Genomic DNA, 14,036 nt, shown 5'->3' with positions numbered 1-14,036 from the left:
ATGTTCTACTTTATAGTCATGCAATATGTATCATGATTTAAATGGGAGAAATCTCATCCTTAGAGGAACCTTGGTACTAAACTAGAGGACTATCTTTAGCTCCATTTTATGAATGGGAAAACAAAACCAAAGAAATGAATGACATCAATGAAAGATTCAGAAATGATATCCCCTGGTAGTTTTGTTACCTCCCTGAATTAATTATTTTTAACCCCATGGTTAGACCCCTACTGGTGCTTAATAAATAATCACTATTAATTGTGTTGAAAAATACAAACTGTTTTCCTCTGCTCTCACTCCACAACCCGTAATACAAAAGACTTCTGTGACCAAATATGTGGGGATTTCTCTCCAACAACCAGCAAGCAATCAATTCTGCATCCAACGCCACCTGAGCATCTTCTAATCCAATTCAATTTTGACACTGTCTCCAGGTAGGTAGAGTCAGATTCCGTAGGCTAAGGGCTCAGTCCCACAAAACTGCTCCCGCTTTAAGTAGTAGTCACAAATTCAAGCCTCTGGAACTTCTGACCGACTGGCCTCAAGTTGAGGTTCCCACAAACCCCTTGAGTTTGATTAGGCTTGATTCATTTGTTAGAACAGCTCACAAAACTCAGGGAAACACTCATTTATATTCACCAGCATATTGTAAAGGATATTTTAAAGGATACAAATTAACAGCCAGATGAATAGATATACAGGGCAAGGTTTGAAAGGGCCCCAAGCACAGAATTGTTCATTCCCATGGATCTGGGGTGCACCACCCTCCCAGCACAGGGATGAGTTACTGTTTACCTTTCTTAGAGCTGCCACAAGTTCAGTGGTCCAAAGGCTCTTCATAGCTCATCCTCTTGGGCCTTTTACGGAGTCTTCACTGGGCAGACATGATAAAAACAGGGAAAATCGTGCATAAATGTAATTGGATAAAAAGGGCATAACCTGATATTAATAGGTTGAATGAGGAAACCCAGCAAGGCCTGTCTGTTCAGATTCTTCTTGGCATCCCTGATCACCATTCCTTCCTCCTGGGTAGAAGAGAGGACCCTTCCTGAATTGAGGGTCTCATGGCCTACTATTAGAAAAGGTATATCAAATAATTTCTTTACGACCAGCTCCAAGACAAAAGGTGTGTGGGTGATGTTCGATGAAAGGATATTTTCAGTTTCTATGGCCTTGGGGAGAAAAAGGAGCAGGTGAAAGGTGGGCAGGAGAAGTTCAGAGAGAGATTCTTTTCTCTGAGGCCTATTTCTTAGGCCTAAAGTGCCCCAACATTACAATAAAAGACTATCTTTTTCACCTTTATTGCTCTGAAGTTGTCTGAAGCTGCTTCATGAACCAAAGACCAAAAAAAAGCCAAATCCCCTAACAAAAGATATGTTTATTATTTTTGTCACTTAGGATATAATGAGGGCTGTGGGAGTTATGAACCAGGAACCATGGACAAATATATATATAACATCACATTCATACAACACATAAATGCCCATTACCTTGGCTATCTCTGAGAATGATTTTTTTTAACCAAAATGAATTAGCAAGTAGAAGCCTTTAAATGCAAGGTTGGCAGCCCTGGCACTGCAGCTGGGGCAGTAGAGCCAGGACAGCCCAGGAACTAACAGACTGAGGGACAGGCAGACTGACCATGGCTGACCCGCCAAAGCCCATCAGCCCGCTCAAGAACCTGCTGGCTAGCAGCTTTGGTGGCATGTGCCTGGTATTCATGGGGCACCCTCTGGACACTGCCAAGGTCCAACTGCAGACATAGCCACCGAGTTTGTCAGGACAGCCTCCCCTGTACTTCGGGATCTTTGACTGCCTCCCGATGACTCTTAGACAGGGCACCACGGAGCTGTATTAGGAAATGGTTGCCCCTATCATCAGGGTCACCTCCATGTTTGCTGTGTGCTTCTCTGGGTTTGGTTTGGGGAAGAAACTACAACAGACACACCCAGAGGATATGCTCAGCTATCCCCCGCTATTTGCAGCTGGGACGTTATCTGGTACATTCACCACAGGCATCATGATCCCTGGAGAACCAATCAAGTGCTTGTTACCGTTTCAGGCTTCTTCAGGGGAAATCAAGTACACTGGTACCTCGAACTATGCAAAGAAGCTGTACCAGGAGTTTGGGATCCAAGGCATCTACGAAGGGACTGTGCTTACCCTTATGTGAGATGTCCCAGCTAGTGGAATATATTTCATGACATATGAATGATTTTAAAAAAAATTTTCACTCCGGAGGGAAAGAGGGTCAGTGAGCTCAGTGTGCCTTGAATCCTGGTGGCTGGAGCACAGCAGGAATCTTCAACTGGGCTGTGGCAGTCCCCCAAGATGTGCTCAAGTCTCCCTTCCAGACTGAACCTCCTGGGAAATACCCTAATGGTTCTGGAGATGTGCTGAGGGAGCTGATACGGGACGAAGGAAGCACATCCTTGTTGACGCAGTGATGACCTGAGCCTTCCCCGCAAATGCAGCCTGTTTCCTTGGCCTTGATGTTGCCATGAAGTTTCTCAATTGGGCCACACCCAACTTGTGAGGCTGAAGGCTGCTCAAGACTTCTGGATACTGGAACTGTTGCTGAGAAGGAAGAGTAGTGGGCAGAACTAAGCAGACTTGGAGAGCGAGGGAAGGGAGATGGTGGGATCAGAGCTCTTATGGACTTGGTGAGACTATTGTCTTAATGACATCCTCTACCTTGTATAACTTGGGTGTGTCATTTTGAAACTTGAATTCACCCTTGTCAATGTAAGGGACCTTAAGAGGATTTGGGGATCTATTAGCTTCTAGACCAGATACTACCTGTGGCAAGAATGCTGCCTGCCTGTTAACGTCTGGCCCTACCACACCCAAAGTGTTTCTCATTAAAGAGGTAATCTTAGCTTCTCACTGGAGGCACTTTGCATGTTTTCAACCAGCTGACCAGGAGCTGAGATGTTCTTCAATCCCTAGCCAGGAGCACGCACTTGATTTCCAGGGTGCCACCTAATCCTGGGCTGCACATGGGGAGGTGGACTTGAGGTCCATGTCTGTGTCCAAGTGGACTGGGCATATATGCCTAGGAAAAGATAACCCATTAGCTGTTGGGTTTTGCCTTTGTTTTTTTTTTTTACATATGAAAGTAATCAAAAGTAAAACTAGAGTAGAGTGCCTAATTTCCGAAAAGTAGGTGAAGAACTTTTCCTCCTATGCAGCGAGGACACTCCCAGCCTGCTGGGATAAGTGAGAAAGCCCAGGGTGTAGGAAGGCTCTTTTTGCGCACTCTTTTCTCATGAGATCGCTGTATTTTAACAAGAAACAATAAATGTTTTTTCTAATTTTTGAAGAAAAAAAAAGAAACCTTTAAATGCTCTGACGTGTAATTTTAAATGACCTGCAAAAAGTTAATTCATCTCAGTTCAGTTCAAATTGTCAAATATTTGTTAAACACATTCTACATGTCAGGCATTGTGCCCTAGAGATACACAGACATCCCCCAAAAAATAGTAACTTATTTTATGTCCATTAAGATTGGGTAAAATTACATATGATCTTTTCACAAGGCAGGACACATTCTAGCAGGGCAAAGTTATTTTCCTCTAGCTCAGCACATTTGAACAACTCTTCACCATTTTCTTCACCCGAAGAAAATAAAGGTTCTTAGGTTCCTTGGAAGGCCCTCCAAAACTGATCAAAATTCTGTGATCATAGGTCTTCCACCCACCCTACTCCCCTCTATGCCTGTGCAGTCCTCTGCACCTCTCTCAGGAACAGCCAGAAATGTAACTTCTACACAAAGACTTCCTCAAATTATCCTCTCAGGCATTGTTCCCTTCCTCAACCTCTTGTGCTGACACTTTATGTATGTTTCCCTCACAGACAAGTTTTAGGAGAGATCCCTGGGTTCTTTATATATTTGGGTAACTTTACCCGCCTCCCAATAATCTCTACCAGCCTCCTTCTCCAAATACATATTCTCAAAAAAAAAAAAACAGTGTCTTCTATGCAAAGACAGACTCAAGTCTCCTAGCCAACTCCTTCTAGCCAAACTGAAGACCCTAAGCCCATCTTACAGAGAATTTTCAAGGCCTCCCGGGTGTGACCTTCCATGTGCACAGAGAAGCTAGCTCCATGAAATCAAGAGCCATGTTTTCATCTTTGCTTATATCACTCATGCTCCCAAAGCAACATGTGCAATAGGCCTTTAAGTGTGTACTAAATTGAGTGGATTGAGTCACTCATTTTCTTCAATGCCATACCTCAACGCCATACCTTCAGTGCCATACCTCAATGCATAGAAGAATATGCCAGCTCTCCTGAAAGAAAGAATGAATAAATCAGTTGGAACTAAGAGTACCTAATTTAGTACAAGAGGATTTGCTGGATTGCAGGGGGTGCGGGAAACAAAATGGTTCTTCATGTAAGCAGGAGGCCACACTGACCTTTACTAAATTTAGTCACAGTTCTCCCCCTTGAGGTAAAAACAACTGTCTTATCAGGATGCCAAACTAGTAACTGGCTATCACTGAGTTCAAACTGAATCAACAGATCCAGATCCTTATCTCATCTAACATTCACTGAGCACTTCTTATAATGTAAATCATGTGCTAACACCAGGGACACAGTAATGAACATTTGATGGGCACACACTGACTATGGTGGAACCCTTCACTGATTGGCTCTGTACCACTCATGATCTAAGCTGACACCAGCTCTAATAGTTTCAATAATGCATTGGAGCCATTATTCAATACACTGACAGCTAGACCACTACAGCCAATTCCAAGAGCCCCACAAAAAAGAGGTACCAGAAGACTCTGTTGCCTCAGCAATGAGCTACATACAGCCTCAAATATGACAAAATATTATAGTTCATCAAACATCCAAATCAGCAAGATGTTTTCATGACTTCATATGTGCTTGGAGCCATGATACATTTTCTTGGGGCTACTATCACAGGTAATAGACTATACTATTACAGTTTCTACCTTAATGAGGTTAAAATAATTGTGGGAAAAAGTGAACACACACATATAAACCAGTAAGATAATAACATGAGATTACTGGGAATCATGAAAATATAAAGACACACATTTAGTTTTACAAATCCAACTTTTAAAAGGTTTTATTCTCATTTTAAAAAGGTACATCTAGCCAGGCATGGTGGCTCACGCCAGTAATCTCAACACTTTGGGAGGCCGAGGCAGATCATTTGAGGCCAAGAGTTCAAGACCAGCCTGGGCAACATGGCAAAACCCTATCTCTATTTAAAAAAAAATTAACTGAGTATAGTGGTGCACACCTGTTGTCCCAGCTACTTGGGAGGCTGGGGCCAGAGGATCACTTGAGCCCAGCTACTTGGGAGGTTGAGGATGCAGTTAGCAGAGATTGTGCTACTGCACTCCAGCCTGGGTTACAGAGTGAAACCCTCTCTCAAAAAGAAAAAAAGTGCATCTAATCAAGATATGCTACTGCAACATGACAGTATATCTTTAGCTACAGAAATTCATACCTTGAAGTGAAGAGCTACCCTAACAAAAAGCCAAGAAACAGTGGTCAGGTGACATGCAATAATGGCAATAAAATTGTAGGCTGGATAAATGATAATCCATGCTCTACAATGGCAACACATTTAGTTAATCCACTGCCTGCAATAATTTGAGAGGCAGCTCTTGTACCTAATAAACTTGAAGTTCTAGAGAAAGAGATTAGAAAACAGAATGTTAGTTGCGTGTGTTTGGATACTATTGTCTGCATTTGGCAAGGTAACACCTGAAAAAATTGAGCTCAGGAAAGAGTTGGCAGGTTGATAAACAAAAATGAAAGGAAATGAGAGAGTACAGAAATTCAGAACCCTAATTAGCCAGGCGTGGCGGTGGGTGCCTGTAATCCCAGCTACTGCGGAGGCTGAAGCAGGAGAATCGCTTGAGCCTGAGCCTGGAGGCAAAGGTTGCAGTGAGCCAAGATCACAGCACTGCATTCCAGCCTGGGCAACAAGAGCAAGCCTCCATCTCAAACAAAAAAAAAGGAAAGAAATTCAGAGCCCTGTAAAGGTGCAAAAAAATTAAAAAATAAAAAATAACTATTTCTATCCCTCAAGGGTAAAAGATAAGATTCAAAATGCCTTTGAAGGAGAAATGCAAAATAAAACCTTTCAACCAAGTAAATTACTAAAGGGCAAGAATTAGAATGAAGCATCTGGAAACCTTTTTTAATTGGATAAAAAGACTCAATTAAAAGTATAAACCTATAGTCTAGTAATCTGCCGTCAAATCAAGAGAGAGTTATAGGAATGAAGAGACAAAGAAATAGAAATATTCTAGGAATTATGCCTCAAAAAGAATTGCATAAAACTCCATCTCAAAAAAAAAAAAAAAAAGAATTGACTCAGATGAGAAGTTTACTAAGTTTTTGAGAGAGCTCTAGCAATTAATCAGAAACAAATTCTCAGCTCCTCAACCATCGGGGAGCAAGAACTAAAGCTCTAAGAAAGCTATATTCACCAACACCATGTCAGATGTGGCCAAAGAGATTACAGAGAGAAAAAAGAAATTTTTTAAACCTTCCAAGAAGTGGAGCCAGGGACCAGAGAGTAAAAGGGAAGTAAGCCTCTCCCAAAAAGCAGAAAACTACAGACCCCACAAACTCTACATCATTCCTGGGTTTTTTTCCCTTTTAATGCAAAAGATTTTCAGTTTCAGAGTTTTTTGAACCTACTAATTAAATGTTTTCTATTTGTCTGAGTCAAATATTCAAAACCATTATGCATTTCCTAGAATCTCCACAAAATCACAATTCATAGAAACTAACCCTTCTTTCTAAATGTAATGATTAGGTATGAGTGTGGTAGCTCACGCCTGTAATCCCAGAACTTTGGGAGGCCAACGTGAATGGATAGCTTGACCTCAGACCAGCCTGGGCAACATGGTGAGACTTTGTCTCTACAGAAAAATACAAAAATTAGCTGTCTGTGGTGATGCGCCCCTGTAGTCCCAGCTACTCAGGAGGTTGAGGAGGTTGAGATGAGAGGATCGCTTTAGCTAGGAGGTCAAGGCTCCAGTGAGCTGTGATCGTGCCACTGCACTCGTCTGGGCAACAAAGCAAGACCCTATCTCAAAAAAAGAGTAATAATTATTTGTCAGATTAAAAAGCTGTGCTGGGGTCTTCATATGCCAATATTTGTGTGAGTAGAAATTACTTGGGGCTTTGGTAAACAAAAGATAAAAAAACACAGAAGTCCTCCTTTCCCTTGTCTCTATAGTTGTCTCTCATTCATTCTCTCTTTAAGTATGCAATTTCTGATCTTCTGGTGAAAAACAAGCTGGGAGAGAGGGCAGTGAAAGAAGGGGATCAGAAGCAAAAGCTGAGAAAGAAGAAAAGGAGAAAAAAAGACGTAGGAAAGGAGTTTTCCCAGAGTGCTGTGTGAGGATCCTGGGTGGAACGCTGTTTAAGTCACTGGACAAAGTTCCAGATCGCACGAGGGACCTCTCAATTCTGAATCTATCCTGTAGACCTGTGAAGGCTTTTGCATTCAAGTTTTATCTATTTGTTAGCAAAAACATCAAACACTCACTCTGTACCAGTCTCTGTGCTGAGTGAGAGGAAGAAAAATTAAAGTGCTACCAAAAAATTTTTTTTGCCATAACAGTTTTCTCCTTCTAAGAGAGCTGTGAATTTTATGTCAGACCAGATGGCACTTCTGTCTTGAAGAGAACTCACCTTTTTGGAAGTGCAAAGATAGGGCCTATTCCAGGATAAATTGCTACACATAAAAAATAATGTCAGGCACAGCGGCTCATGCCTGTAATCCCAGCACTTTGGAAGGCTGAGGTGGGAGGATCATCTGAGGCCAGGAGTTCAAGACCAGCCTGGGCAACAGAGAGACCCCTGTCTCTACAAAAAAATTTTTTTAAAAAAATGCTGGGCATGGTGGCATGTGCCTATAGTCCCAGCTACTGAGGAGGGAGAATCTCTTGAGCCTAGGTGGTCAGGGCTTCGGTGAGCCATGATCCTGCCACTGCTCTCCAGCCTGGGCGAAAGAGCAAGACTTTGTCTTCAAAATAATTATAATAATAGGAATATTAGTTAACCCTAGAGAAAAGAGAAATAAGGAGAGCTGCTAGCCAGAAACTCCTAGTAGCTGAGATGACCAGGGAACTGAGTGGGGAGCCTCATATTTAAATTGTTTCAGTGTCTATGTTGTGCTTTAATTCTTTAATTCTCTTCTATTATTTCCATGTCTAAGGTAAACCTCTTTATATACAAAACAGGGTTATGACGTCTACATGGAGCAAAGTTTCTTAGGTAAATATACACATGTGCGGGGACAACAGCCTCCAGAGGGGAGGCAGCACATATGGATAGAGCAAGATTTGGAATGAGAAATTTGGCTCTTTCTTATCCCTCAATCCTGCAATCTAGGAGAATCTTACTGCTCAAAGTTTGGTTCTGGGAATAGCAGCATCTAGCTTGTTAGTTCCTGGGAGCTTGTTTAAACTGGAGACTCTCCAGCCCCCATCCCAAACCTACTCAATCAGGCTGCATTTTCATAAGATGCCTAAACGATTCATATCACATGAAAGTCTGGGATGTACCTCGTTAGGGAACATTAGGGAAGGTGCCGAATGAACTTCCCATAAAATTGCGGTAAGGTTCACGGAACACACATTACATTTTCTGAAACAGAAATTGAGACTCAAGTATCCTTGAAAGGCTACTGGGATTTTTTAAAAAATAAGTCTTAAATCTCAGAGCTTCACTCCCTCATAGCTAAGAACTGTCCCTATTTTCCTACTTTGGAAGGTTCATTGGCAAGCGTCGGGATGAAGAGAACAGTAGGAAACTGAGGCTATTCTTTGCCAACATTTGGCAGCAGCCTCTGTGGGCGTGGCCTGTCCTTGCAACTGCGGGCCGGCGGCAGCTCTTGAGGGTTCCGTGCAGACTTTCACCTACTCAGCAGCCAAGCTGATTTCCTGCGTTGAGGCGGATGGAATTAATCAACACGCTGCCAGAATGCGATGCCTGGGGAAAGCCCAGCTGAGCACCTGTCAAACGCTGTCACATTTTCCGGGCTTCCTCCCACCGAAATTTCTCCTCAGCTTGATGAACCTGGGATCAGCAACTTTTGCTCCTGCCCTTTCCCCACAATCTTCATACTGACAACCAACAGAGTTTTGGGTTGGTGGGTGGGGGCCTGCCCCCCAACCTCATTTATTAAAGCAAATTTCTTTCCCAAACCCTCCACATGTAGCACACTCAATTTTCTGCTTTTGCTCCACAAAATAGTTTGAACTTCTGAGTCGTCACCCTCTCCAGGCTAGTGTCTGGTTCCTGGAATGACCGTTCTAGTCCTACTCACTTGAGTTCTACCCCACCTCAACATCCACGTTCTCCAACCAAAACCCACTAGTGTCTTTCCTTCTTCCAAACTCTCATCATACTTTCATTTTATTTAGCAATTAACTAGAGACACTGAGAGACAACTTTTTAACTGTCTGCTTGAATGGCATTTGTATGTGCTTTGGCTTTTTACATTTTAAAGTGTTTATTCCTAATCTGCTCTCTGGATCTTAAACTTGTTGAAGGAGACAATTGTGACTTCTTTCTGCCTTTCTGCGTTCCCACCATTCTCACACCCCTAGCAAATTATTCTACCCAAAGCTGTATTTATTCACTTAATTTGATGTCAATACGAGTTTATTTCTTCTTCTACATAATTTCTTGCTACCTTCAATTTCTAATATATCAGTTACTCACAAAGTTGTCAACAAAATTATTAAAGTGGGAATGTTCTAGAGAAAACATATACCATATATTATTTTCAAAAATTTAGAAATTTTTCAAAAGGGAGAGAGAATGGACTGTCTCTAGAACACCATGGCTTATTGAACACCTGGTAGTGATGTGCCAGAGTAGAGTTATGCACTAAGGGGCTGTTTGGATTGGACCACCAAGGTCCCTTCCAACTTTGTGATCCTATGAAAATTCAGCAAAAAAACAAAAAAAATGGTATTTCCTTTAAAGATACAATTTCAGTCTTGGAAGTAGTGGTGTGTGTGGGGGTGTGTGTGTGTGTGTGCATGCACGTGCAGACATGTATATGGGGTGGGGTAATATATCTTCTGCCCTCTTCAATTTTTTCCTCCTTCTGTGGAAAACAAATGTATGACTCCAAATGCAAAAAATTCCAAGTGTCATAACTATATGTTTCCCATGAACATCTAGATTGAGAAGAGAGTAAGAGGTAGAACAGATACAGTGAGAGCATTGAAACAACCACACTTCTAAGAAATGTGTTACTTTCACTCCTGCACAAATCTGACTCAGACTGATTCTCAGGTTCCCCTAATTTCGGTTGAAATGCTGTAGGTTTCCCCTAATTTCAGTTGAAATGGGTTTCCTGTGAGGGACAGTTCTTATCTTTGCAGAGGTAAGGGCTTGAAGGACGTATGAAGGGCAAAGGAGAAAAAAATGAAGAGAGGGAAGTACCTGAGAAGGAAATGTGGAACCTACCTGCTCTTCCCCTATCTGCCCTCGGGGCTCCAGAGCAGAGGGCAGGAGCTCCTAAGTTAGCAGGGCTCATTCCACTGCTCTCTCTAATGCTTTGACCCTGAGTGGGACTGGGGACAGGGTAGTATCAAAGGAAGGTGGATGAGAAAGGACACCAAGGAAAAAATAAAGACTCATAAGGTTCTTGGCTACACATAGCCCAGCCTTTAAGCAGAAGAGAAGGCTTCTTGTAGATTGCACATTTATGTTGATCATGCAGATTTGCGTTAAACGGCTCAGGAGAATACCACTACCAACTTTATTATCCTGTGACATCTCTAATACCTTATAGGCCACCCCTAGACCTGGCAAGCCATTAGTTTAGCCATCAAGTCAGGTAAGACATCTTATCTTTGATATCTGCAGCTATCATAGATTTCAGGAGCCACACAGGTCTTTAAAAATAATCTGGTCCAACCTGCTCAGCTGATGATGGGGGTTGAATGGCTTTCCTACAGATAACCAGTGGTGGAGAAGCCTGGACTGGACCCACGCCTCTTGATTCCCCTAGACTCTATCTACAAATAAAGGGATCCCTCTCTCCAACTCTCTCAGGGCCATTTTTCTCTGGTCTAACACAATCAGCTCTTTAACAATGTGCTGACAAAGGAGGGAAATGATTATAGTATGAATCGCCCTGAGCTCCACCTCCTGTCATCATGGGGACATTAGATTCTCATAGGTGCTCGAACCCTATTGTGAACTGCATGTGCGAGAGATCTAGGTTGTGTGCTCCTTATAAGAATCTAATGCCTGATGATCTGAGGTGCAACAGTTTCACCTGGAAACCATTCACTCTCCAGCCCCCCGTTCACCCTTGGACCGGGAAAAACTGTCTTCTACAAAACCAGTCCCTGGTACCGAAAAAGCTGGGGGATTGTCAGAGGACCACACTTACAAAGTAAGCAGCACCTTCTAAGTGATATCTGATACTTGGGGTCAAGATGCCTGAGTAGTTCTGCCTGTAATCTGAAAATGAGAAATGAAATTAGTCTTTGGGCTTTTTATTCTTAACCCTTTTTAGCCTTTACATATTATCTTATACACATTTATTTTTGTATTAAGAAGGTTTTTTTTTTTGAGATCGAGTTCCACTCATTACCCAGGCTGGAGTACAATGGCGCAATCTCGGCTCACGGCAACCTCCACCTCCTGGGTTCAAGTGATTCTCCTGCCTCAGCCTCCCAAGTAGATGATAGGATTACAAGCATGTGCCACCACATCCAGCTAATTTTTTTTGTATTTAGTAGAGTAGTTTTATTTTTTTTTGTATTCACCATGTTGGTCAGGCTGGTGGTCTTGAACTCCTGACCTCAGGTGATCCACCCACCTTGGACTCCCAAAATGCTGGAATTACAAGCATAAGCTACCACATTTGGCCCATATTAAGATTAATGGAAACAAGATCAGGCCAGGCTGAAACAAGATTAGCCTCCCTGGGAGGCTGAGGTGGAAGGACTGCTTAAGCCCAGGAGTTTGAGGTTGTGGTGAACCATGTTTGCACCATTGCACTCCAGCCTGGATGACAGAGCAAGACTGTTTCTAAAAAAAAGAAGGAAAAAATAACCACACACTTTTGTTTTTAGAGACTTTTCTCAGGTTTTATTATGGTTCCTATTCAGGACTTCATGCACTGAAATTACTAGAAAAGCAGCACACATACACAAGATTACAGGAGCTGACCTTTCTATTGCAAGGTTAAATAGTGGTACTTCAAGGTAGGAAGGCTTAGCTTGCTACAAAAAGTACCTGCTGGGAGAACTATTATCAGAATGGTAAATCTCAGCAGAGGCTAATATCCTGCTACAGGCTGTGGGAAAATACTTAGAACTTAATAGTAAAAATATTCACAAAAAGACTGAAGAGAATGAGCTAGGATTACACGCTGGTTAATAATGGACCAGCCAGAATCCAAGACACATCACTAAGGCAGCAGACCTGAAAAAGAAAGTAAACCAGGTTTATTTTTCAGGAATTTAAAATGGAGTTAAAATTAATTTTGTTCTGAAGTGTTTCTAGGATGGCCAGGTGTGGTGGCTCACACCTGTAATCCCAGCACTTTGGGAGGCCAAAGAGGGAGGATCACCTGAGGTCAGGAGCTCAAGACCAACCTGGCCAACATGGTGAAACCCCCATCCCTATTAAAAATACAAAAATTAGCCAGGCATGATGGCAGGCACCTGTAATCCCAGTTACTTGGGAGGCTGAAGCAGGAGATCACTTGAACCCAGGAGGCAGAGTTTGCAGTGAACCAAGATTGTGCCACTGCACTCCAGCCTGGGCGACAAAGCAAGACTCTGTGTCAAAAAAAAAAAAAAAAAAAAAAAAGTGTTTCTAGAAATTCAAAAAAAATCTCTTAAAATAATCGGCAACATCCTGGGACACTACCCACAAAATAAGGAAGCATAGAAATCACAGTCCCTAAAAGGCGTATTTAAGATGGTGACAGATAACCCATTCTGACCTGCCTCTCCAAGCAGTTCAACCCAGGTTTTATCAAGTAGTGCCAGTGCTAACACATCTAGTGGGTAGAACAGAACTGACACCGAATGTAAAGAAAATCATGGCCAGGCGCAGTGGCTCATGAACTTTGAGAGGCCGAGGCAGGAAGCTCACTTGAGCCCAGGAGTTCGAGACCAGCCTGGGCAACACAGAGAAACACTGTCTCTACAAAAAAAATTAAAAATCAGCCAGGCAGAGTGATATACACCTGTGGTCCCAGTCACTCAGGAGGTTCAAGAGGGAAGATCACTTGAGACCAGAGGTCAATGCTGCAGTGAGCCATGTTTGCACCACTGCACTCCAGCCTGGGCTACAGAGCAAGACTCTGTCTCAATTTCAAAAAGAAAGAAAAGAAAATCACATGCATTACTAGAAGGGACCTTAGAAATCACCTAGTTCAGCCACCTCCTTTTCCAGATACAGAAACCATGCACTTTCCTCTAAGTGGTTAGCCTCGCTTGTCATGTTAACTCTGGCACCTAGTATCAGAAAAGGAACTCAGATGACCATGCCTTTGCTTCCCAGTGCAGGGATCATGTCACCCTCCCTACCTTTTGGCTCTCAGGTGATATTTTCTATGCAACCAGAGTTTAACACTCCACCCTCCCCACTTCCCTACATGTACAGCAGAGGTAGTATCACCTGGCTCTTGAGGAGTGAGGAAGGGAAAGGATGGCAGGGAAGGGAAAGAGCTTGCACAGAGCTGTTGTTAGGGCTGAGCACCTGAGGCAGCCAGCGCACAGGTGACTCCCGCGCTTGCCATATTCCACTGACCAAACCCTCTGGGCAGAGCTTGCCTCACAAGCTCAGAATCATTAGGACAACTGGTATAGTTTGAAATCTCCTCAGCAGACATGAGAGAGAGAGGGCTGGCAGAGTCATGGGATTCTGTGAGCCTTTCTCCTCTTTTTCTCCCTCAATGTCTTCCTACCTACCAACCTGCCCTGTTGTGAGGTAACACTGTCCTCAGGAGAAAACTGAGGAATGCATTGCCATGGCTAGCACTGAGG

General features: G+C 42.9%; 1 pseudogene; it reads left to right on the top strand.

The window, feature by feature from the left end:
• The first annotated feature begins 1,642 nt into the window (after positions 1-1,642).
• LOC105709625 (mitochondrial carnitine/acylcarnitine carrier protein-like) lies at positions 1,643-2,536 on the top strand (annotated as a pseudogene).
• Positions 2,537-14,036: the final 11,500 nt, after the last annotated feature.

The sequence above is a fragment of the Aotus nancymaae genome, unplaced genomic scaffold (genome assembly GCF_030222135.1).
Source record: "Aotus nancymaae isolate 86718 unplaced genomic scaffold, 86718_ANA_hifiasm-v0.15.2.pri h1tg000040l, whole genome shotgun sequence".
Taxonomy (NCBI): Eukaryota; Metazoa; Chordata; class Mammalia; order Primates; family Aotidae; genus Aotus; species Aotus nancymaae.
This window is presented reverse-complemented; position numbering and strand designations above follow the sequence as displayed.